Source organism: Rhinopithecus bieti, unplaced genomic scaffold (assembly GCF_001698545.2).
Source record: "Rhinopithecus bieti isolate Rb0 unplaced genomic scaffold, ASM169854v2 scaffold_27010, whole genome shotgun sequence".
Taxonomy (NCBI): Eukaryota; Metazoa; Chordata; class Mammalia; order Primates; family Cercopithecidae; genus Rhinopithecus; species Rhinopithecus bieti.
This window is the reverse complement of record NW_016812757.1, coordinates 479,805-502,301: the sequence shown is the minus strand read 5'-3', so window position 1 is coordinate 502,301 and position 22,497 is coordinate 479,805. Positions and strand designations below refer to the sequence as shown.

The following is a 22,497-nucleotide window of genomic DNA, read 5'->3' as shown; positions in this document are numbered from 1 at the left end:
CAAAGCATAGGATAAGACAGAGGATTAATATAGGAATGAGGAAGGGGAGCATTTGTTGTATTACTGGTAGCACCTATATGGGTGGGCCTGGGGTTAGGGGGGTGTTGAAGTTTTTTAGTTCTGTTTTAATTCTGTTTAGGGTTTGGATGTTTGTATCAACCAGGCCTGACTCATTTATGTAATAGCAACATTCTTCTCCTAAGAAAAGACATGTTCCTCCTTTCTCAGCTGTAAGAAGATCTAGTGCTGTCCTGTTTTGTGCTGCCACCTGAGCTACTGAAGTGATTTGATGTTGTAAAGAGGCTAGACTTTCAGCCGAAGCCTCTATGGCTTCTTGAATTTGGGCGGTTAGAGATCGAGTAGATTGTACGGAATGGGCAAGTGCCCTAGTTCCAAGCCCTGATGCCACTAAGGAGGAGGCTAGAGAGATCCCGATGACTAAGGGAAGGAAGATGGCCCATTTCTGGAGATTATTAGGAGGAGAGTTGAATTGTAAAGTGAGTTCAGTCACTTCTGCTTTGCTATATAGGGTTAAACTGGGTACTAAGGACACTGGGACGCAGAGGGATTGGCTGATGGATGTGTGGTTAAGGACCTTGAAGAGGGTTTTATTACACCAGAAATAACCTCCAGCGGGGGCTGTCTGGGTCTTATTGGGTGGTTGGGTGTACTCACACCAGGAGGAGTTTGGGGCAGAGTAGCAGAAAGGAAGGATTGGATTTTCTGGGTTTTGGTATAGTGGGACTTGGAGCAAAAACGGTTTTTGGGAGGTGCTTGTAGAGCCAGTTGTAGCCTTGAAAGCAGTAGGTAAGGGGACTGCCACTAAGGGGCTCTTTAAGGGCTGCACAGAGGAAACAGTGGGAAAGGTGTGTTATGTTAGCTGCCTGTGTTATGTTTAACCCTTGACAGACCAGCTTTAACCATGAGAAGGGGTCTTTGTTGGAGGAGTGTAGTTGATCTTGTAGGGCTTGTTCTTGTGATTGTATGGCTAAGGTTAAATTTTGTAGGACTTGTATATTTTTAGGGAGGGATTTTTGTTGGACAAGTGTCCTTTTTATTAAGAGGGTGGCAGTCGGATATGAATCTTAAATAGGATCTCCGTAGAGTCCTCCTTTTACTCCGCCAGCCGTTGGAGTGTGTAAGAAGAGTATTAATATAAGTATAAAGTAGGACTCCATTTTGGTGTTTTTTTTAAGGGGGAGAGAAGGACGTTGACTTAGTCAACAGCAGAGAGTTTTGTAGCCAATAGAGAAGAAGCACAAGTATAAAGAGAAAAGAATTTAGATAACAGTAATTGTTTTACCTGGTATTAGATGGGCAACAGTGGTGACGTAGCGGAGGTAGTTGCTAGGAGACGGTATTGTCCGCCGCCGTTTAGATGTAAGGACACCAGTTTACCTAGTGTCTGGAGTATTGTTTGGTTTTAGTTAACACTAGGCCAGAGATCAGACACTGGTTTGCCTAGTGCCTTAGGTGCCTAAAGGTCTAAAACAATTATTAGAGGAGATATAAGAAGCAGGTAATAGAATGATGCCAGTAATAGAATGATGACAGAATAGTTAGGAAGGAGCCGAGGAAGAGGGGGGCAGGAATAGACTGAAGAGGAAGGTGGAATGAGAGTAAGAGACAGCTACGGATAAGGCAAGAATGAGAGGGAGTGTGGAAGGTGGGTAGGCAGAAGTGCTGAGGGATGGCAGGAGGGGCAGCCTCAACAATGGTAGGAGGGACAGAGGAGGAGGGCAGAACTACAGCAGAAGCGGGAGGGGGAGGTGGAGCAGAAGCTGGAGTGGAAGGTGCGGGGGAAGCTGACACAGGCGAGGCGAGTCAGACAGGAAAGATGACTCTTTTCTGACTTTGTTAGGTCTGCGCCTTAGCCAACTTGACTTGGGCCAAGGAACATTGGCTACACAAGTCTGGTCGAGAACGCAAGTCTTAAAACTTTTGTGTATAATTTATTTTAGACTACTTGCTTAAGCGCTGGCAGAAATTACTGAGGTCGATTAAAATGTTATGGTCTAGAGTGCCTTCAGGCGGCCATTGAGACTGGTTGTCTAATTTATATTGTGGCCATGCCACAGTGGAGAGGAAAATCAGTCGCTTTCGTTTAAGATCTTGCTCTAATTGCAAAGTTTTGAGATTTTTTTAGAAGATACCCTAAAAGGGAGTCTCTAGGTATTTTGGATTGGGGGTTTCCCATTGCCTTCCTCTCACCTATAGGCGGAAATGGAAACCGAACTCTACCTGGCTACAAAGCGTCCTTTGGAGCCACTAGAGACCGGTGGGAGGCTCCTGGAGCCAGAATGGAGATTACCTCCAGGCGGACGTCTCCGTCCCGGACGGGTCTTCCACGGAACGGAATGGAGTTCCTTTGGGCAGACGTCTCTACCTTTGGGAACTCCCCTGTGGGTCACCTGGTGACCAAAAGAAAAACGTTGGGCCTGCGCAGGACTTCTGGCCGAGGAATATGAGAGGGAGGCAAAAGGTACTCACCCCTAGGAGACTTGGAGGTGTGGAAAGCGATGTCTAGGTCCTGGTCCATCCGCCACGTGGAAGGAGGAGGCTCCTCGGACCTTGGGGGGCCCTGAGGAGGGGTCTCCTCCCGGGTTGGGCACCACCTGATTTGCTTTATGCGACCACCAGAGCCGGCGCCAGAGGAAAAGGCAAGTAGGCAAGATCAAAAGGAAACTTTATTAGCTAGCCAATGTGAAGGAGGAAAGGGTGAGGTTCACAGGTCTCCAGCGGCGGAGGCTGAGGAAGTCGCTCCTGTGTTCTTGGGCGAGGTTCCTGGGTCCCGTGTATGAGGAGGGGCCGAGGAAGTTCGCGCCGCAGGCCTGCCGGGAGCAGCTTTTGTGTCTTGGGCCTGGGAGTGGGAGGGCGGTAGGCGGGATGCGGGCGGGTCCAGGGCCCTGCGGTGGGCGCGGCCAGGTAGGTTTCGGTTTTCCTTGGTCGGAAGTCATGCTGCGCCTGCGCAGTTGACCTGTGCCTTTCCCGCACGCGGGAAAGTTGGTGATGAAGAACCTGGAAGTGCGCCATCTTAGTCACCTTTGTTCTTTGTTTCCCTCTCCCTCCGTCCAGACACTGAGTAGCTGGGATTACAGGTGTGTGCCACCATGCCTGGCTAATTTTTGCATTTTTAGTGGAGACAGGATTTCACCATGTTTGCTAGGCTGGTCTCAAACTCCTGCCCTCAGATGATCCACCTACCATGGCCTCCCAAAGTGTTGGGATTACAGGTGTGAGACACCACACCTGGATAACAGTCTGTTGTTGATCACCAGTTTTTTACATAATTTTCTTTTGAACACAAGTATATTATAAGAACACTTGAAAGGAGTATTCAAAAATAGATTTTGAGTATCTGGTTAAAGATTCAGGTATGGTTATTTTCCTACTTCAAAATGCAAAGGAGGTAAACTCACAGAAGAAAACAATGATGTTCATAGAACATCAAGAGATCGGGAATTGTGGCATATCTCCGGGTGAAAGGAAGCAGATGGGAGGATGTTTACTGACGAAGCAGTATGAGAAGTTGCAGTTAAAAACACGAATTCAGCCTGGCACGGTGGCTCACGTGAGCCTGTAATCTCAGCACTTGGGGAGGCTGAGGAGGGTGAATCAGAAGTCAGGAGATCAAGACCATCCTGGCTAACACGATGAAACCCCGTCTCTACTAAATATACAAGAAATTAGCCGGGCGAGGTGGCGGGCACCTGTAGTCCCAGCTACTCAGGAGGCTGAGGCAGGAGAATGGCGTGAACCCGGGAGGCGGAACTTGCAGTGAGCTGGGATCGCGCCACTGCACTCCTGCCTGGGTGAGAGAGCGAGACTCCATCTCAAACAAAACAAAAAACAAAACAAACTAAAAAACGACTTATGAAGCAATCTTCCAGTTGGAGGCTCAGGAGGTAAATTTGGAGGTATGGAAGTTAGGAAAAGAAAAGTTGCAAAATGGTGAAAGGTCTATTGAAAAACTGAAGAAAGAAACTTTAACCAAATGTTCCTCTCAAACGGAACGAGTAAAGAATATGGAAAACCAAAGCAATAAACAAAAACAGCAACAAAGAAGAGACCTCTTTTTTAAAAATCTGAATGTAATCTTGGGAATAATAAGGGTTGCCAGAAGTACCAACACCTAAAACAAACACTTGCTTCCTAAATCTGGAAATAAGGAACCCTGAAGCTATTGGCTCCTTTTGACCCCAAACTAGCCTAAAATGGAAAACACAGCTCTTACATTTATCACAGCTCCATTCACACTTCCCATGAAAAGAAACAAGATTTTTCTTTTTTTTCTTCTTTTTGCTTATTCGTACAGAAAACAAGGAAACGGCCGAGGAAAAAGCAAGAGTGATCATCAGTCTTCTAAATGGTAAATGGGCAATCAAGATTCACCGGTACCTATAGAATGAAAATGAAAACCCAATATAGGCAAAGACTAACCTAAATGAATTTGAAGATCAAAATAAAATTTTTAAATATTATTATTACCTTCCCCAGAGTTTCAAATACAGTTTGAATAAGAAATTTGTTTAAATGTTATTATTAAAAAAATAAGCAGAGAACAAGAAAGAGACATTGGACAATTGAAAATTCAATTACCAAATGAAAGAAAAATTAAATGGACCGTAAAGTCAAAATAAATCTTCAAGAATATAGAGCAAATAGACAAAGAAATGAAAATACAATGGAAAACAAACAAACAAACAAACAAAAAAGAGAACTAGAGACTCAGCCACCAGGGATATTCAACATTTACACTCAGAATTTCCCAGAAAACAGCATGAAAGATGAATGAGGGATAATGTTCAAGTAAATAACACAGAAAATTCCCAGAACTTAAAAGAATATTTTTCACATATAAAATGTTTGTAATGAGAGATAATAGTCTTAAAGGGGGAAAAAAGCCCATCACTAGATATGTTCTTGTGAAATGTCAGAACATCAAGGATAAAGATTATTTTAAATCTTTTAAAAACATAATAGAAACCTATTATACCGCTGGTGTGATTTAAGAGGAAATAATGACCAGTCTATCGTAAATGCACTGGATACGAGAAGGCAATAAGGTGAAACCTTTAAGGCTCTGAGCGAATATTTTGAACTTAGACTTCTAGACCCAGCCAAACCATCTATCAAGTGTGAGACAAATTTTATATACATATATATGCATATGTTATCTATATGTTTGTATGATGCTTCACATATTTTCCAAATGAAAGGGCCATTGGAAGTCTACTATAAAACTCTACAGAATCAGATGACACTTTATTCAGTTAGGACTAGGAGGACAAGGTGCCGTGCAATGGTGTCTTTTGGAAGAAATAATGCAAGCAGTTGCTATTATGATTGAGAATTTTAATAAATGTAAGGATATAAGAAAAGCTTCATATTTCTTTGTCAAAAACAACAAAAAAAAGCAAATATAAATGACAATTACATAGAAAGCTCTACTAGTAATTCAAGGTCCAAATCTAAAGCTTAGAAACACTTTAAATATGGAAGTAATTCAACCTGAATCTTTAACCAGATATCTTGAATCAAATTCTGTGCATGCCTTTTCAAGTGCTTTTGTGTTGTAATCGTGTTAGTAAGAAAATACATGACATTATATTTAACATTTAACAAAGTACAAACAAAACCAATTTATTTGTTCAAGATCTGCCAAAAACATCTTCCTTCCAGTGGCATGTGGTGTTAGCATTGAAACTTGAAGGAAAGTCATGTAATCCTATACCACTTGCTCTGTAGAAAACAATATTGTTCTGGTTACAATAATGTAAATGTTGTTTATGAGATTTTCAGGTTTAGTGTTAGTTTGGGGGCAAATCAGAAGATTCAACTGTGGTGTAAAATGGAAATGTGATCGAATAGGTAAAAAATACAAATATGTAACTGGCAAAATTTAGGCAATTAAAAAAAGAGCAATGGTACAAGAAAGGGAGACTTTACAGATACCCTCGATATGCACAGTGAGTAACGTAGTCTCAATTGATGCAACAAAAGGTCAATGTTTAAGTAGATTATTTGTTTACATTATGTTAATATTATTTAAATTCACAAAAGAAGCTAACTGAAGATCTCAAAATTACATAAGAACAGAAGAGAACTATGGAGAAATAAAAAAGGTATTTATGTATTTGACTTTGATAGTTGTGAGGCCGTATAGTCTAAGTATGATGAAAACACAATGAATTAAAACTCATTTTAGCTGTGTGGTTTCACATTGCAAGGGTAGAAAGAAAAACAAATTGAGAGAGGTAAAGAGAGAGAGAGGTTATTGAAGGGGCATTCCATCTAAAGAGTATGCTACCAGCTTGAAAGTGTTGAGTTATAAGAGGAAGAGACAAAGAATGACTAAGAAAATCATTATATTAACTTGGTTACTACTTCATAATGTGTTTATTTTGTAATTAATATGCAGACATAAATAGCTAGACTTCACCCTACTCCTCAAAAGACAGTCTTTCAAGCTCTTCCTTTTTCCCACGGAGCCATTAGCCATCTTACAGTAGAGTATAACATATGGCTGTTAAATGATTTTTTCTTATTGAGCATTCCCTCTTTGCATAAAAATTGCCTGATGTTGCTGACCCGTAAGAACAGTTAATCCTAATAGTAGGCTACAGTGTATTCAGCCACGGAGTTTTATTATTTATGGCACAGAGATTAATTCAAAGATCAACTGGGAAAGGAAGAGAATTAAAGATGTCCAGCATATTTTACCAATGAACAAGAAAATCGTCTTTTTTACTGGATAGCTGGGGATTACTGTGTTCAGTATACACATCATTTCTTTCAAAGACTGCAAAAGAGTATTGCCTTGGAGATAGAACATTGCAGAGATGTAGCTAACATAATTTTTTGGCACCTAAGTTTAATTCAAAAGGATTAAGTAAGTGTATTCATAGATTTTAAACCAATCAAATCACAAAGCCAATTCCTACATTAATTTTCCAGCAATTTAATTATGTAGCCCCAAGCTCTGACTTCTCATCAATTAATCCAGCTGTAAAAACCTGGAGCCTAATTCTACAATGTATTAATCAACACATCTGATGTAGGAAACAGACTTTATTGTAATCTCTCAGCTGAAAATCAAACCAAGAACCACTGTCGATTTAACCATATTCAACTTAAAACACATTAATTTTTTAACTAATTAATTATTAAAAATTGTGCTAGTTGAGCAGATGAGACAGCAAAGTAGATATGTAGAAACAAGAAAATGAGAGTCATAGTGACTGAGCACTAAGTAAAATTACTTTTAAAATTAAACAAAAAAAGTCTAAATGGAGCAGTTTCAAGCAGAAGTAAGAGCTGTTTAAATGTGGTTAAAAAGGTGTAAAACCATGGTGGGCAATCAGGAGCCCTCTCCAGAAATACTGCAGAAGACAGCTTCCGTGCATTTGGTGGTGAAGTCTGGCATTAGTGGTCAAGTCTAGCAAAGTTAGACAAAGATTCATGCACTGTTCCTGTTCCAAGTTTTAATGTTATACCATTAGGGACTTTCCCCAAAGATGACTGAAAGTTGATATGCTGGGCTTGGATGACAACTCTTGTTCAGGAAAGGTAAAAGATGAAAATGGAGTTAGTAAAATCCCATAGTACCTTTTACTGTGGAGAGACAATAGTTCATGACCCCCTAGATCATACATGTTTAAGTACAAAATTGTCAGACATCTGAAGCGTGTAGTCTATAATTTTGAAGAATAGAAAGAAAACAATTTGGAAAGGAGTGTGAATTAATTACAGTTTTTTAAAAATCTGTTCACGCTTGTAATCCCAGCACTTTGGGAGGCTAAGGCAGGTAGATCACCTGAGGTCAGTAGTTCGAGACCAGCCTGGCCAACATGGTGAAACCCCGTCTCCACTAAAAATCCAAAAAAATAGCCAGGCATGGTGGCAGGCACCTGTAATCCCAGCTGCTCGGGAGGCTGAGGCAGGAGAATTGCTTGAACCCAGGAGACGGAAGTTGCAGTGAGCCGAGATCACGCCATTACATTCCGGCCTGGGGGGCAAGAGTGAGACTGTCTCAAAAATAAAACAAAACAACAAAACAATACATTTAAACATTTGTACATACTGATACTTGCCAAACTCATATGGCATGCAGATCAATATTAAATTAAAAATACAATGAGTTCTGTAGAGTTAAGATTTCCATATTACCTAGAGAGTGAGTTCCAAAGGCTCCAAGATGGGTTTGCATTTCAGCCTTATATTACCTTTTTATGACAAATAAGATAAATTTTAAAATGAAAACAAGTCAATTTTACAAGTTTTCTCCTTCCTTTTGTTTGCTCTTCACTTTTGTTAAAATTTAGTATAGATAACATATTTTATGTTTATTTTCCAAACTAGAAAGGAGATGAACAGGAGAGATTCTGCACTACTTTCTCCTCTAGTACCACCTCAAGCCATTTCTGTCTCCACTCCCTCAAAGAACATTGACCATTTATCTTTGGAAAATCTGTTTCCTCTGCTTCTCCTCATTTTAATAGCTCCGTTCCTTCCGTGACCTGGATGTCAACTGCATAACTCTATTCGGATGCTCGTAAACTGATTTCTTAAGTTCCAAAGCAATTAGATAGTTATTACATACTTTCACAACCCCTTCATTTACTTCTTTTCAGATGTTCCTTTTCTCCCCCCCATAGAGTCTGCTGCTTTAACTAGTCATGGTTAAAATATGCTCTGTTTGATAGCAGTAAAATTATGTGATGCACAGGATTTCTGTGTAAATTTTACACCCACATTACCATGCTATGAGCTTAAGGAAGAGGTAGAGCTATTCATATATGTAAAAGCCAGGAACTCTCCTAGGCACTTACATATATTTAATTATCACAACTATTCTCAAGATTGAAGCACTTTTGTACTCATACCAGATTGACAGAAACTGAGGTTCAAGATGTAGTACACGGCCTAGCTGGAATTTGAACCTAGGCATGGCTGTCTCTAAGCTTCAAACACTAACATAACGTGGGGTATGTTGCATTTCTTTCTTTTCTTTTCTTTTTTTTGAAACGGAGTCTTGCTCTGTTGCCCAGGATGGAGGACAGTGGTGTGATCTCAGCTTACTGCAACCTATGCCTCCTGGGTTCAAACGATTCTCCTGCCTCAGCCCCTCAAGCAGCTGGGACTACAGGCACGTGCCACCACGTCCAGTTAATTTTTGTATTTTTAGTAGAGACGGGGTTTCACCTTATTGGCCAGGCTGGTCTCGAACTCCTGATCTCATGATCCACCCACCTTTGCCTCCCAAAGTGCTGGGATTCTAGGGGTAAGCCACCGTGCCTGGCTGCACTTCTTTATTAATTTTTAACCCATACTGTAAAAGCCTCCTCTTCATTTACATGTGGGCCATTTCTTTTCATTGGCATATAATATGTGATTTAGGGAAGACAGAATTTTGTTAATATTAAAGCAAAATTTTAAAGTAAACCTTTAGACATAACTATGAATTATTTTGAGGATTTAAATAATTAATGATTAAATAGAGATACCTTAAAATATTGTTGGATTTGGAAGTTTCAGTTTCTTTTACCTTTCCTGTGTAGTACACTTTTTCTATGAAAACTGTAAGCAATTTTACTGTGGATTTAATAAGCATCATTTTTTTAAAAGGCGCCTTCTGTGAGCGGAAAATTTTTTACTTTCTTGGTGGGATCAAATCAAATGAAAGCTTTAGAACACTCTTTCAAATGGAAAAATGATTAAAATTTAATGTTATATATTAATACGTGTATGTTAAATTCAAAAAGACTTGAATGACTTTATTATACAGAATTTAGTAGAGCAAATAGTAGAATTGATTATAAGGACCTACAGATATGATTGTACCGTTTAATACCCACGCTGTTTAGTCACTCTTAGCTTTTTTTCCACAAAATAAAAATAAATAAATCATTGTAGAGTTGTTATGATAGCTCAATGACTTTAAAAGAGATAATATGAGTAAAGTGCCTAGCCAAGTACTTGGCATATCATAAGCACTGAGTACATAGAAGCTATTATATGATATGAAAAAGCCATTATAAAAGGTTCTTGATTTATGAATATTATGGAGTAGCTATTATGACGAAATGATCAAATGATCTTCATGCAGGTTTTATAGAAGTGAGTTATTTTTGGAGTCATATTATTTCGGGGCTGAAAAGGGCCTTGAAGATAAAACATAGTTTTTAAATATAAAAGGATGCAGGTGACTGTGCCCTCACCCAGAGATCAGAATGCCTGGAGGATGGGCGCTTGTAATTTTCAAAGTAGCTTCAATGGACTTAGAGTTTGTATGATGCCATCTGCTTAAGAAGAGCCCTGTATCATTTCCTGTTCTTGCGGGCATATGCCAATGATGGAATGAGAAAACAAATATGCAAATGAGGACCCAGAAAAGTTAAGTGACGTATTTCAGGTCACAGTACATATAATAGCAATCTAAGAAGTAGCCTCAGGACCACTGACTTCTAACGTAGGATTTTTCCTTCTATAACACACCAGCTCTTTTGAAAAAGACCATTGCATAATGGAATGTAATTGCTTCCTTTTACTATTCACTTCCACTGAAGTCGTATTCTTCTCAGCCAAGGAATTATACATAGCTCTGGAAAAGATTGTTTTTAAACGAGACCTGGCCTAAACAAGCCCATGGTACACATCCTATGTTTTGCCTCTCAGGGACATCTTACTCCACAGTGACACCCACGGGCAGAGGCCCTGTTTCAATACAGGAAAGAAAAGGCTATCTTGGATCTCAGTGGGAAAAGTCCTTTGTAATCACCACGGGAAGTGATTTCAAACAGCAGGTATTTTTAGATTTATCTCAAAGCCAGAAGTGTCTGTGTGTGCCTGTGGGAAGGAGAAAAGGAGAGAGGAAAAGACACAGAGACAGAGAGACAAAGAGAGGCAGAAAGAGACAAAGAGAGACACACAGAGAGACAGAGGTGTCCAGATATTAATGTGTGTTTGTTAACATTTATTGTGTATATGTATTCTCTCTTATCATATGGCAAATAATCATGAAGAAAACAGCAGAGAGAGGCAAAATAGGGCTTTATTAAGATAATTGCTTCAATATATACTTGAAGGTATTAACACCAGATAATGTGAAACAACAATCAGGAAAATATTTCACCCACTAACTCAGGCTATCTGGCGATGCTGCCCTTTCAACATCAGATGAACTACTAGCAGACACCCTGTACTTTTCACTTAAGAAAAGCTCACGGACTGTGCTGTTTCCAAAAAATTAATTAATTAATTTAAAGAAAGAATTAGGTTCCTTACAAAAGAGAATAATAGGAACACCAAACAGGTCAAATCATAGTACTATTTACGCCAGCCTGGTTTGAAAAAATGATCTACATATACAATGCATTATTATGGGGTAAGCAATTGCAACAAAGTCGCTCCACCTCCTCCCTGGTTGCTGCAGGCCTGTCTGTTCCCAGTTCAACAGAACCAGCATGGATGGATGCAGCAGGCCTCAGTCAAGGGCAGATAAGAATCCCTCTTCACATGTGCTGCTGCCCTACTTTGGGGATGGCTCGAGTCTTCACACTGCACAGTCACTGTTTCCTCCGGACTTTTCAGAAGGTTTGCAAGTACCTCTCCCATCCCTAACATTTCATGATAATTTTGTCTACTGGCAGACGCTAACACAACCTCTAGCAAAACTAAACAACAACAAAATAAACATTTTGCTCGCTTGGCGAGAGAGTGCCCAAGAGAAGAACTTGTCTTTTGGGTTTTTTTATTAATCATCTGCTGATAAAAATATACCTAAGTAGAATAAAAAACTCCTCACTCCAGTGACAAGCAGTTGGACAATTTCCAAACTTGTTGAAATGCTTTGGAACCAAATAGTTCTTCTTTCCATCCCCAGTGAAGCTGCTTTCTGGTTGGTGATCTCGGGCCGTTATTGCTCTTTGATCTTAGATTTCTTCACCTGTGGAATGGGGTGAAAAACAATAATGACTTAATAGGGAGGGTTTTGCTGGAGTCCAGTGGCTCACTAGAGCCTGCTGTGTACACCCCTTCCAAACTCTGCACTCCATAGCATGAAACTGCTGGTGGGAAACCTGTCATCTCTGGGGTATTACATCATAGAAATTGGCAAACACGAAAAACCTTTTTTTCTCCAGACAGCTTTAAAGATTTACCAGAGCACCACTGCTCATAAGGTTGTGTTAAATTTTAAATGACATAGAGGATTTAGCACAGGTAAATGTTTAGTCATTTAGAGCTACCTGCCCCCTTCTCCCATTTTTTTTTTTTTTTTTTTTTTTGTTTCCCTTCTGGTGAAGTTTGCACTTGGACTCCAGTATTTCTCAACACGATATTCAGGTTTTATCCTTACAGCTACATAGCTGAGACTATGTAGAAACAAGGATTTTGGAGTCAGGCAGAGAGAGAGAGAGATGCCAGCCCATAGGCACTTACTGTATGACTACCAAAAATTCTGTAGTGCCAGTCTGTTTCCTCATCTGATAAATAAATAGGAAAATACCTTCCTGCAGTTTGTATAAAGGAAACTGAGAGAGCAAAATTAAAGGTCAATTATGAATAAAGGTCAATTTAATAATAAATTAAATGCCAAGCAAATACTCGTTGCTTGGCATTTAGGAAAATTTAATTTTCTTGCCTTTTAAGAGAGATTCTAGAGACTTTGAATAACTAAAGTCATTTAAAAAAATAATAAATTTCCCACTTTATTTGAAATGGTGCATTTCTGAGCATCCTCGAGAGTGTGGCAGACGGTGGGCAGCAGCATCACGCCTTCAAGGTGATGTTTCTCAGTGCTTTGCTTATTCATCTTAGGACTTGGGGAAAACAAGGACGTCCTGGGTAGTCCTGGGCAGACAGAACCCTGGATAAGGCTTCCCCGAAGGAGAGGCAAATATTTAGACAAAAATTGAACAGTTTTAACCCTACCTAAATGCTACTTTACAAATTGTAGTACAGAAAAAAACAAAAATCAAATGTTCGCTCTCATGAGTATGAATTACAATAGAAAAAAATGTAGGCTAAACTGGGAGAGATAAACACTTGTAAATGATGTGGATAATGGTGTCGGTAATCTTCAGCAAATAACATTTTGTGTATCAAAGAATATGCTCTTCAAATCCTAAAGGGAAACCAAGCAGTGAATCGGAGAATGAATGTGGCTTTAGATTAAATGGTTTTCACCAGGGTCATTTTAGCATGTGATTTTCTTTTGCCCCAACTAGCACACAAATCTGCTTCTCTATTTGCAAGTGAAGTCCTAGACATGTGTATAGCAGTAGTCTTAGATACAGTCACCTTGGGTGGTTTAAATTTTAGTTTAAGTCTCATGTAATCTTACCCAGTTCACCCTCTTCTTATTCATCAAGGACTATTTACAGAAAAATAAGAGGCGGTGAATATATATCCTGTTGGAATTTTATAATAAAACAATCTAATTTACAAAGCCCTTTTCTCTTATAAAGGCATTGAGGGAGCTACATAATTAAATGGCTGTCATAAAATTAAAAGAATCTATTTCTAACCTCATTTGAAAAGTTAGCTGGAATCTTAACATAATAGCTATATTATTTTTGTACTTTTTTTATTCCTGTTTTTCTTCATGCATGCTGTAGCCTATTTAATGACTTCCCTTTGCTGTTTCTTTTAAAGTGCACCTCATGCCATTAAATGCAAAGTGTTTCTGTATGTCCACAAGAAGGAACATTTGAAAATATTCAGGCCATGTAGTAACCGACTGTTAACATGTCTAGGAAGGAATTAAAATACCCTAATACATAACTTGACAAACCATCAGAGATGGTTCTTTATTTTTCTCCAACAAGTTGAAAGAAGAAAATAAATACATCGAATTAGTTTAAATTCTAAGATAAAGTTATTCGGCAATTCCTCAACGTACTTACTATTAACCAGCCCCGTTGCTGACCCTAATTCCCCAGCACCAGCAGGTATATGATCCAAGCTATCTTTCTTCTGAAGTCATTTATGTGTCTGGGAAGAAGTTTGCTTTATTTACTCAAATTATAGCGATGACTGTTTTTACGTCATCATAGGAGATTATCCTTATTGTTCCTTTTACTCTCCTCTCAGTGCCTCTCCATGCTCAGGCCATCACTTTTCACCTCTCCAGCTTCTCTTTCCTTCTTCCCTCTCCCGAGGCAGCCCACAGAGCTCTGAGGGGCCATGTGATAGCAGGGCCATGACTCACAGGCAGACTTGGGGAGCTGTCTGCGGGTTTCCTGTGCCTTTGCACCCTCCCAACCGCAGTGAGACTATTAATTCCCTTGGAGTCAATGAAAACTAACTGAAAAATAGGATTTCAAGACAAACTGGGTCACTCAGGATTCTCTACAGGAAATAGAAAATGCTGTCAGAATTTAAATAGACAAGAATATCTTAAAGGGAATTTGGTGCTTCAAAAAATGTTTTGGAGAAAAACATTTGGTGTGCCACCAGGAATGAATTTCAGAGAGAAAAACATCAAGCTCACTAGGAATCTCATTCCTATGAAATCACTACCAAAACTATTAAACTCAAGAACACATCCCAGCTGTGATCTGAGGAACTGCGCGGTCAGAAACCTGAAGCCTCCACCACAGTGGCCTCTTGTGTGGCTGCCTCCAGTCACCGGGAAAGTGTGGATGTGGTCATTGCATGCAACTGCATAGACTTCTTATTTTGACAGTGCTATTACCATCTCAAAATCAGCCCAAAGTACCAGGAAGACGGTTTCCATTTCACTTCTAAATTGAAAGCATTGTAAGAGAGACTAGGACTCAGCTGCAAATGAATCCAAGAAGTTCAGTCTTGGTTCCCTACCCTTTCACTCTACCCATCAGTACAGAAGGAGGGGGGATGGAAGTTTAGCAGCTAATTCATATCTGCTGTTTTAGTTCATGTATTAGGGTTCTCTAAAGGGACAGAACTAATAGGATGTGTATATATTTAAAGGGGAGTTTATTGGGAGAATTGACACACATGATCACAAGGTGAAGTCCCACAATAGACCATCTGCAAACTGAGGATCAAGGAAGCCAGTCCAAATCCCAAAGCCTCAACAGTAGGGAAGCTGACAGTGCAGCCTTCAATCTGTGGCTAAAAGCTGAAGAGACCCTGACAAACCACTGGTGCAAGTCCAAGAGTCCAAAACCTGAAGGACTTGGGGTCTGATGTTCAAGGGCAGGAAGCATCCAGCATGGGAGAAAGACGAAGATTGGATGACTCAGCAAGTCAGGTCTTCCACCTTCTTCTGCCTGCTTTATTCTAATAACCCTGGCAGCTGATTAGATGGTGCCCACCCAGACTGAGCATGGGCCTGCCTCTCCCAGTCCCTGGACTCAAATGTTAATCTCCTTTGGCAACAACTCACAGACACACCCAGGAACAATTCACATTAAATACTAACCATTACAGTTCATTTTCTGCTGCTCATAACAGAATTCCTGAAACTGGGTAACATGGTTTGGATGTTTGTACCCTCCAAAATCTTATGTTGAAATGATAACTCCAGTGTTAGAGGTAGGACCTGGTGGGAGGTTTCAGATCATGGGGATTCGTCTCTCATGAATGGCTTAGCACCATCCCCCTCATGATGAGTGAGTTCTTTCTCAGTTAGTTCATGTGATTTCTTATTGTTTAAAAGAGCCTGAGACCTCCCAGTCCTTTTGCTCTTGCTCCCTCTCTGGCCATGTGACACATCTTCTCGCCATTCACCTTCCTCCATGATTGGAAGCTTCTTGAGGCCTCCCCAAGAGCAGATGCCAGAACCACACTTCCTGTACAGTCTGAAAAACCACAAGCCAATTAAATCTCTTTATAGATCACCCAGTCTCAGGTATTTCATTATAATAATGCCACTGGAATAATACAGAAAGTTGGTACCAGGAGCAAGGCATTGCTATAAAGATACCTGAAAACGTGGAAGCAGCTTTGGAACTGGGTAATGGGAAGAGGTTGGAAGAGTTTGGAGGTCTATAAAGAAGATAAGAACACGAGGGAAACTTTGAAACTTCTTAGAAACTTGTTAAGTGGCTGTGACCAAAATGCTGATAGAAATGTGCAGAGCGAAGGCCAGGCTGAGGAGGTTTCAGATGGAACTGTGGAACTTATTGAGAACTGGAGTAAAAGGCACCCATGTTACACCCTAGCAGAAAACTCGGGTGCATTGTGTTTATGCTCTAGGAATGTGTGGAGGTTTGAACTTAAAAGTGATGACTAAGAATATCTTGTGGAAGACATTTCTAAGCAGCAAAGCATTTGAGAGTTGATCTGGCTGCTCCTAACAGCCTATGATCAGATGTGAGAACAGATAAATGACTTAAAGTTGGAACATATATTTAAAAGTTTGGATAATTTGCAGCCTAACCATGTGGCAGAGAAAGAAAAAGTTTTTTGGGGAAAGGAATCTAAGCAGCCTGTGGAGCAAGTACTGGCTAGAAAAATTAGCATGACTAAAAGGGAGCCAAGTGCTAATCTCCAAGACAACAGGAACAAGACCTGGAAGGCATTTCAGAGACCTGCCAGACAGCCCCTTCCATCACAGGCCTGCAGGCCTCAGAGGAGAGACTAGTTTCCTGGGCCAAGCCCAGGACTGTACTTCTCTGAGCAGCCTTGGGACATTGCTTCCCAAATTCTAGCCAGTCTAGCTCCAGCCTCAGCTCAAAGGGGCACTAGTGTAACTCAGGTCACAGCTCCTGAGGGCACAGGCCATAAGCCTTGGAGACTTTCACATGATGTAACTTTTCAGATGCCCAGAATGCAAACATGAAGGCGATTCAGCAGTTTCTAACTATATTTCAGAGGCTGTCTGGAAAAGCCTCAGTGCCCAGGTAGAAGCTTGCTGCAGGCTAGAGCCTCTACAAAGAAACTCTACTAGGGTATTGCTGAGGGGAATTGTGAGGTTGGAGGCCCCACACAGAGCCCCCACCAGAGCACCACTTAATGAAGCTGTAGGAAGGGGACCACCGTCTTTCATACCCCAGAATAGTGGAGCCGTGGGCAGCTGGCATCTTGAGTCTGGAAGAGCCACAGGCACTCAACTCTAACATGTGAAAGCAACCATAGGGGCTGCACCTTGCAAAGCCACAGGGTGGAGTTGCCCAAAGCCTTGGGAGCACACCGCTTGCATCAGTGTGCCCTGGATGCAGGACATAGAACCAAAGATTATGTTGGAGTTTTAAGTTTTAATGCCTACCCTGCTGGGTTCAGATTTGTGTGGGGCTTATTACTCCTTTCTTTTATTTTGAAATGGTCATGTTTACCCAGTGCCTGTGCCACCATTGTATCTTGGGTGTGAAGAACTTCTTTTAATTTTACAGTCTCGTAGATGGAAGATGAGTCTTAGATGAGACTGGACTTTGAACTTGATGCTTGAACCAGTTAAGAATTTGGAGGACTATTAAAAAGAGATTATTGTACTTTGAAATATGAGAAGGACATGAGATTTGGGGTCCAAAATGATATTGTTTGGTTATTTGTTCCCTCCAAATCTCATGTTGAAATGTGACATCCAGTGTTGGACATGGGGCCTGGTGGGAAGTACTGGATCATGAGGACCCGTCTCTCATTAACGGCTTACTGCCATCCCCTTGATGATGAGTGCATTCTTGCTCAGTTAGTCCATGTGAGATCTGGTTGTTTAAAAGAGTGTAGCAACCGCCACCCCGCTCCTGCTCTCATCATGTGACATGCTAGCTTCCCCTCTGCGTACCACCATTATTATAAGATTCCTGAGGCCATTACCATAAGTAAATGCCAGCGTCACACTTCCTGTGTATCCTACAGAACTGTGAGCCAATTAGGCTTCTTTTGAAAATAAATTACCCAGTCTCATATATTCTTATATAGTAACACAAACAGTCTAATACACTAGGTAATCAATATGCAAATGAATTTGCTTCTTACAATTTTGGAGGCTGAGAAATCCAAAGCCAAGGAGTGGCATCTAGTGAAGTTCTTCTTGCTTGTGAGGACTCTCAGCAGAGTCCCGGGGTATCTCAGGGCATCCCATGGCTAGGGGCTGAGTGTACTAGCTCTGGTTTGTCTGCCTTTTCTTATAAAACCACTGGTCCCACTCTTACAATTACTCATTAATCCCTTCCTTCATGAATTGGTTCAGGAACCCATTCATGAGTGCTCTGCTTTCTTTAAGGCCCCACTACTCAATACAGGCATATTTGGGATTAAATTTCAACATCAGTTTTGAAGGGGACAAATTTCCAAACCATATTACCTGCCATGGTTCAAATGTGTCCCCCAAAATTCGTATGTTGGAACTTTGATCCCCAGTGGAGCAGTGTTAAGAGGTGAGATCTTTAAAAGGAGACCGGGTCATGAGGATACTGCCTTCATGAATGGGGTGATGTTACTGTAGGAGGGAGTTTGTTATAAAAACAAGTTCAGCCACTTCTCGCTCTTTCTTACCCTCTCTTGCCCTTTCACTTTTCACCACGGGATGAAGAAGGATGATGGCTCTCAGCAGATGCTAGGATGATGCTGACATCATGCTCCTGCAATTCTCAGCCTCCAGAATTGTGAGCCAATAAATTCCTTATCTTCATAAATTATTCAGTTCAGGTATTCTGTTATAGCAGCACAAAGTGAACTAAGATAGTAGCCATACATGATTTTCCGGACTACACTGAGCACTTTCATATGACATCGTATTTAATTCTTAAAAAAATTCTGTGAGTTGGCTGGGCGCGGTGGCTCAAACCTGTAATCCTGGCACTTTGGGAGGCTGAGACGGGTGGATCACGAGGTCAGGAGATCGAGACCATCCTGGCTAACATGGTGAAACCCCGTCTCTACTAAAAAATACAAAAAACTAGCCGAGCGTGGTGGCGGACGCCTGTAGTCCCAGCTACTCAGGAGGCTGAGGCAAGAGAATGGCATAAACCCGGGAGGCGGAGCTTGCAGTGAGCTGAGATCCGGCCACTGCACTCCAGCCTGGGTGACAGAACGAGACTCCGTCTCAAAAAAAAAGAAAAAAAAATTCTGAGTTAATAACTTTATCCTCATATTAAAGATAGAAAAATTGAGACTCAAGGGAAATAGGTAAGTAAATGTTGTCTACATAGGCCAGACAATGCTAGATGATTTCCACTCTTTACTTCCTTCCTCCTTCCGATAGTCTTATGGCTATATAGATAATATTGAAGCGTAGAGAGACTAAATAGCTTTACCTACATAATACAGATATGACACAATTGCATTTCAAAAAAGTGTCTGATGACAATCCATAATCTCCCATCAAAATATTATTCCAAAACAATTAAAAAATGCTATTATATTTCCTTTGATATTAGGCATATTTTACATGATCAAAGTAATGTTTTCATTTATTAATCCTAATTTCCAGAATAAGTAATCATGAGTAAAAATGTCTCACATTGCTCTCTAGGCCAGAAAGTAAATTGTCTGCATAAATGTTAATGTTATGCAGTCTTTTGATGCAATAAAAAAGGTTTTTATTTACATTTCTTTATATAGGGGTGTGACATTTTGCTAAATGAGAGTCAACTAACCTACAATATCCTAATTTACACACAAATACTCATACACTGAATGTGGATTCTGATTTGTTTTTTCCAAGACCACCAGAGCGAGCACAAAAGAACCAGCAAGTAGGCAAGGGTAGGAGCAAAACTGCAAATTTATTTTTGGTCACCTAAGGTGTTGGGGGAGAGGTCTGTCGGCCTCCGGCAAAGGAGGCCAACAGAGTCGCCCGGTGGGGCTCTCAGACGGAGTTCCTGCAGTCCCGACAAGAGTGGGGGCTGGGAAGTCCGTGCGAGGCATCTGCCGGGAGCGGCTTTTCTAGGAGTGGAAGGGCAATAGGTGGGACACGGGCGTGTCGGGGGGCATTCCGTAGGTGTGAGCAGGTAAATCTTGGTCTCTTCGGATTGACGTCACCTGGCGCATGCCCGGTTGATCTGCACCTTCCCGGGCGCTGGCTGCATTTTCGCGCGCACGGGAAAAGGTGATGAAGAACCCGGAAGTGCACCATCTTACCTCCGTTCGTCCAAACAGATTCTACCATTTTACTTTATATACTGAATATAATAACTTTTAAAATATTATTATTAACTGACCAATAATTCTTCAATTATTGTGGTAACTAAATAAATTTACATCATTTAAAGCCGATAAAATCTATGATGAATTGTATGTAGTCAAATAATTTTATTTTCATAATATCTGTCTTACAGTAAGAAAGCTTCCAATAATAATGATGAAAAACAGAATCAGAAACAGGACTTTATTATATCCAAAAAGCACATAAGTAACTTAGACTCTTAGTGCTCATCATTCTGGAAGGTATCAAAATCTTCTCATTTATGATTGAGCGTACGGGGCTCAGTGAGTGCAAAATATACTGCAACTGAGGTCATTTGTCCTCTAAAAATTTTCAACAGACAAATAAAACAAAAGCCAGCTTTTGCTACTGACTTTGAATTTTTGCTTGAAGGTCAGGATTTATGAACATGATATTCTGACAAGATTGTATTTTTATGAAGGAGTGAAGGTGAAGGACCCATACAATATGCAATCTAGATTGACAATGTACAAAGATTTGGCTAAGAAAATATTAAATGTGTCTTTTTCAGGCAAGCTGCCAAGTAGCCTTTAGAAATGAAACCTGTTTTCTGTATTTTTCATTATGGAGCAGGACTATTACAAAATTGACAACTAGATTCCATTTTGCTAGTAACTAGCTTAGGTGTTTAAGTTGAGATGTCTAATCATGTTATGGGAGAAGGACTGTCAAAACCTACGGTTAAATAATAAGTGGTATCAAAACACATGAAATCAGAAGAACACAAACAGCTTGAATTTTAATTCCTAGCATTCTTCTTTTAACAAAGGGAAGATGCTCTTTTTTTTTTTCTTGGCTAAGGATTTATTTCATTTTATGTTTTTTTCCCCCACATACACACTCATTCCCCCACAAAATTGTGTTTGCCCTTGTTCTGTGTTCATTTATGAATACTTCTTTTTTTGAAGTAATTAAGGCATTCTGCATTAGTCAGGGTTCTTCAGTAAACCGGAACCATTAGGACGTGTGTGTGTGTATGTGTGTGTGTTGACACAGATAAAAACATAAATACAGATAGAAAGGTTTGAGGCATTGGCTTACGTGATTATGGAGGCTAAGTCCAAAATCTGCACAGTGGACCATCAGGCTGGAGACCCAGGGAAGAGTCCATGCTGCCGTTTAAGTCTAAAGACCCTCTGCTGGAAAAGTCCCTCTTGCTTGGGGGAGGTCATTTGCTTGTGTTATTCATGCTTTCAGTCCTCTGGATGAGACTTATCCAGTATTAGGCAGGGCAATCTGCTTTACCCAAAGTCCATGGACTTAAGTGTTAACCTCCTCCAGAAACACCCTCACAAAAGCATCCGGAATAATGTTTGATGAAATAATATAAATGAAAGCAAGGGAAAGTCAACAACCTCTGAAAAATTGTGACAAAGAAAGAAAACATTTCTGGCATAACTCCGCATACTTTCTAGATACCTCCTCCCCACGCCAAACCATTTTTAAAAGCTCATTTTATAGGAAAGAGTACAACCTCTTGAACATTTGCACAGTTATTCCTGAATCTGAGGATAAGCATACAGTAGTATTAATAGATAGGCTACTGAACGTTAAGAGAGCAAAGGAGGCAGAGAAAGAGAAGCAATAGAAGAAAAGGGAAGAAAGAGAGAAGGAGTGTGAGAAGGGGAAGAAATTTAGAAAGCAAAGCAAGTCACTTTCAAAGGGTGGGTGGGGGAACAGTCCAGTCTTATTCTTGACATTCTAGGTCCTCCCCGAAAATTGACAAAGATTGATTAAAATAAAATGAATCCCGAAAATAATATCCAATCATGTTTTCCTCCAATATAGAGGCAATAAAAACATTTGAACAGGAAAGAATTTGGGAATATAACTTGCATGAGCCTTTCTTAGAAAAATTATTTGAGGCCGGGTGCAGTGGCTCAAGCCTGTAATCCCAGCACTTTGGGAGGCCGAGACGGTTGGATCGCGAGGTCAGGAGATGGAGACCATCCTGGCTAACACGGTGAAACCCCGTCTCTACTAAAAAAAATACAAAATCTAGCTGGGCGAGGTGGCGGGCGCCTGTAGTCCCAGCTACTCCGGAGGCTGAGGCAGGAGAATGGCGTAAACCCGGGAGGCGGAGCTTGCAGTGAGCTGAGATCCGGCCACTGCACTCCAGCCTGGGCGGCAGAGCCAGACTCCATCTCAAAAAAAAAAAAAGAAAAATTATTTGATGACAAAAGCCAGCTTTCCAAAATATGTATGTAGACATCCAGTAAAAGTGCATCTGCAACGATACAACATACAATATATTAAAAGCAGTAGAGGCTGGGCGCGGTGGCTCAAGCCTGTAATCCCAGCACTTTGGGAGGCCGAGGCGGGCGGATCACAAGGTCAGGAGATCGAGACCATCCTGGCTAACACGGTGAAACCCCGTCTCTACTAAAAATACAAAAACT

The 22,497-nt window shown here is 40.6% G+C and overlaps 1 long non-coding RNA gene across 1 annotated transcript; it reads left to right on the top strand.

Annotated features, from left to right (window-relative positions):
• The first annotated feature begins 1,476 nt into the window (after positions 1-1,476).
• On the top strand, positions 1,477-20,331 carry LOC108545144 (uncharacterized). The gene is made up of 3 exons (XR_001890055.1): positions 1,477-1,666; positions 3,369-3,374; positions 20,320-20,331. It is a non-coding gene; the product is annotated as an uncharacterized LOC108545144 (long non-coding RNA).
• The last annotated feature ends 2,166 nt before the right edge of the window (positions 20,332-22,497 follow it).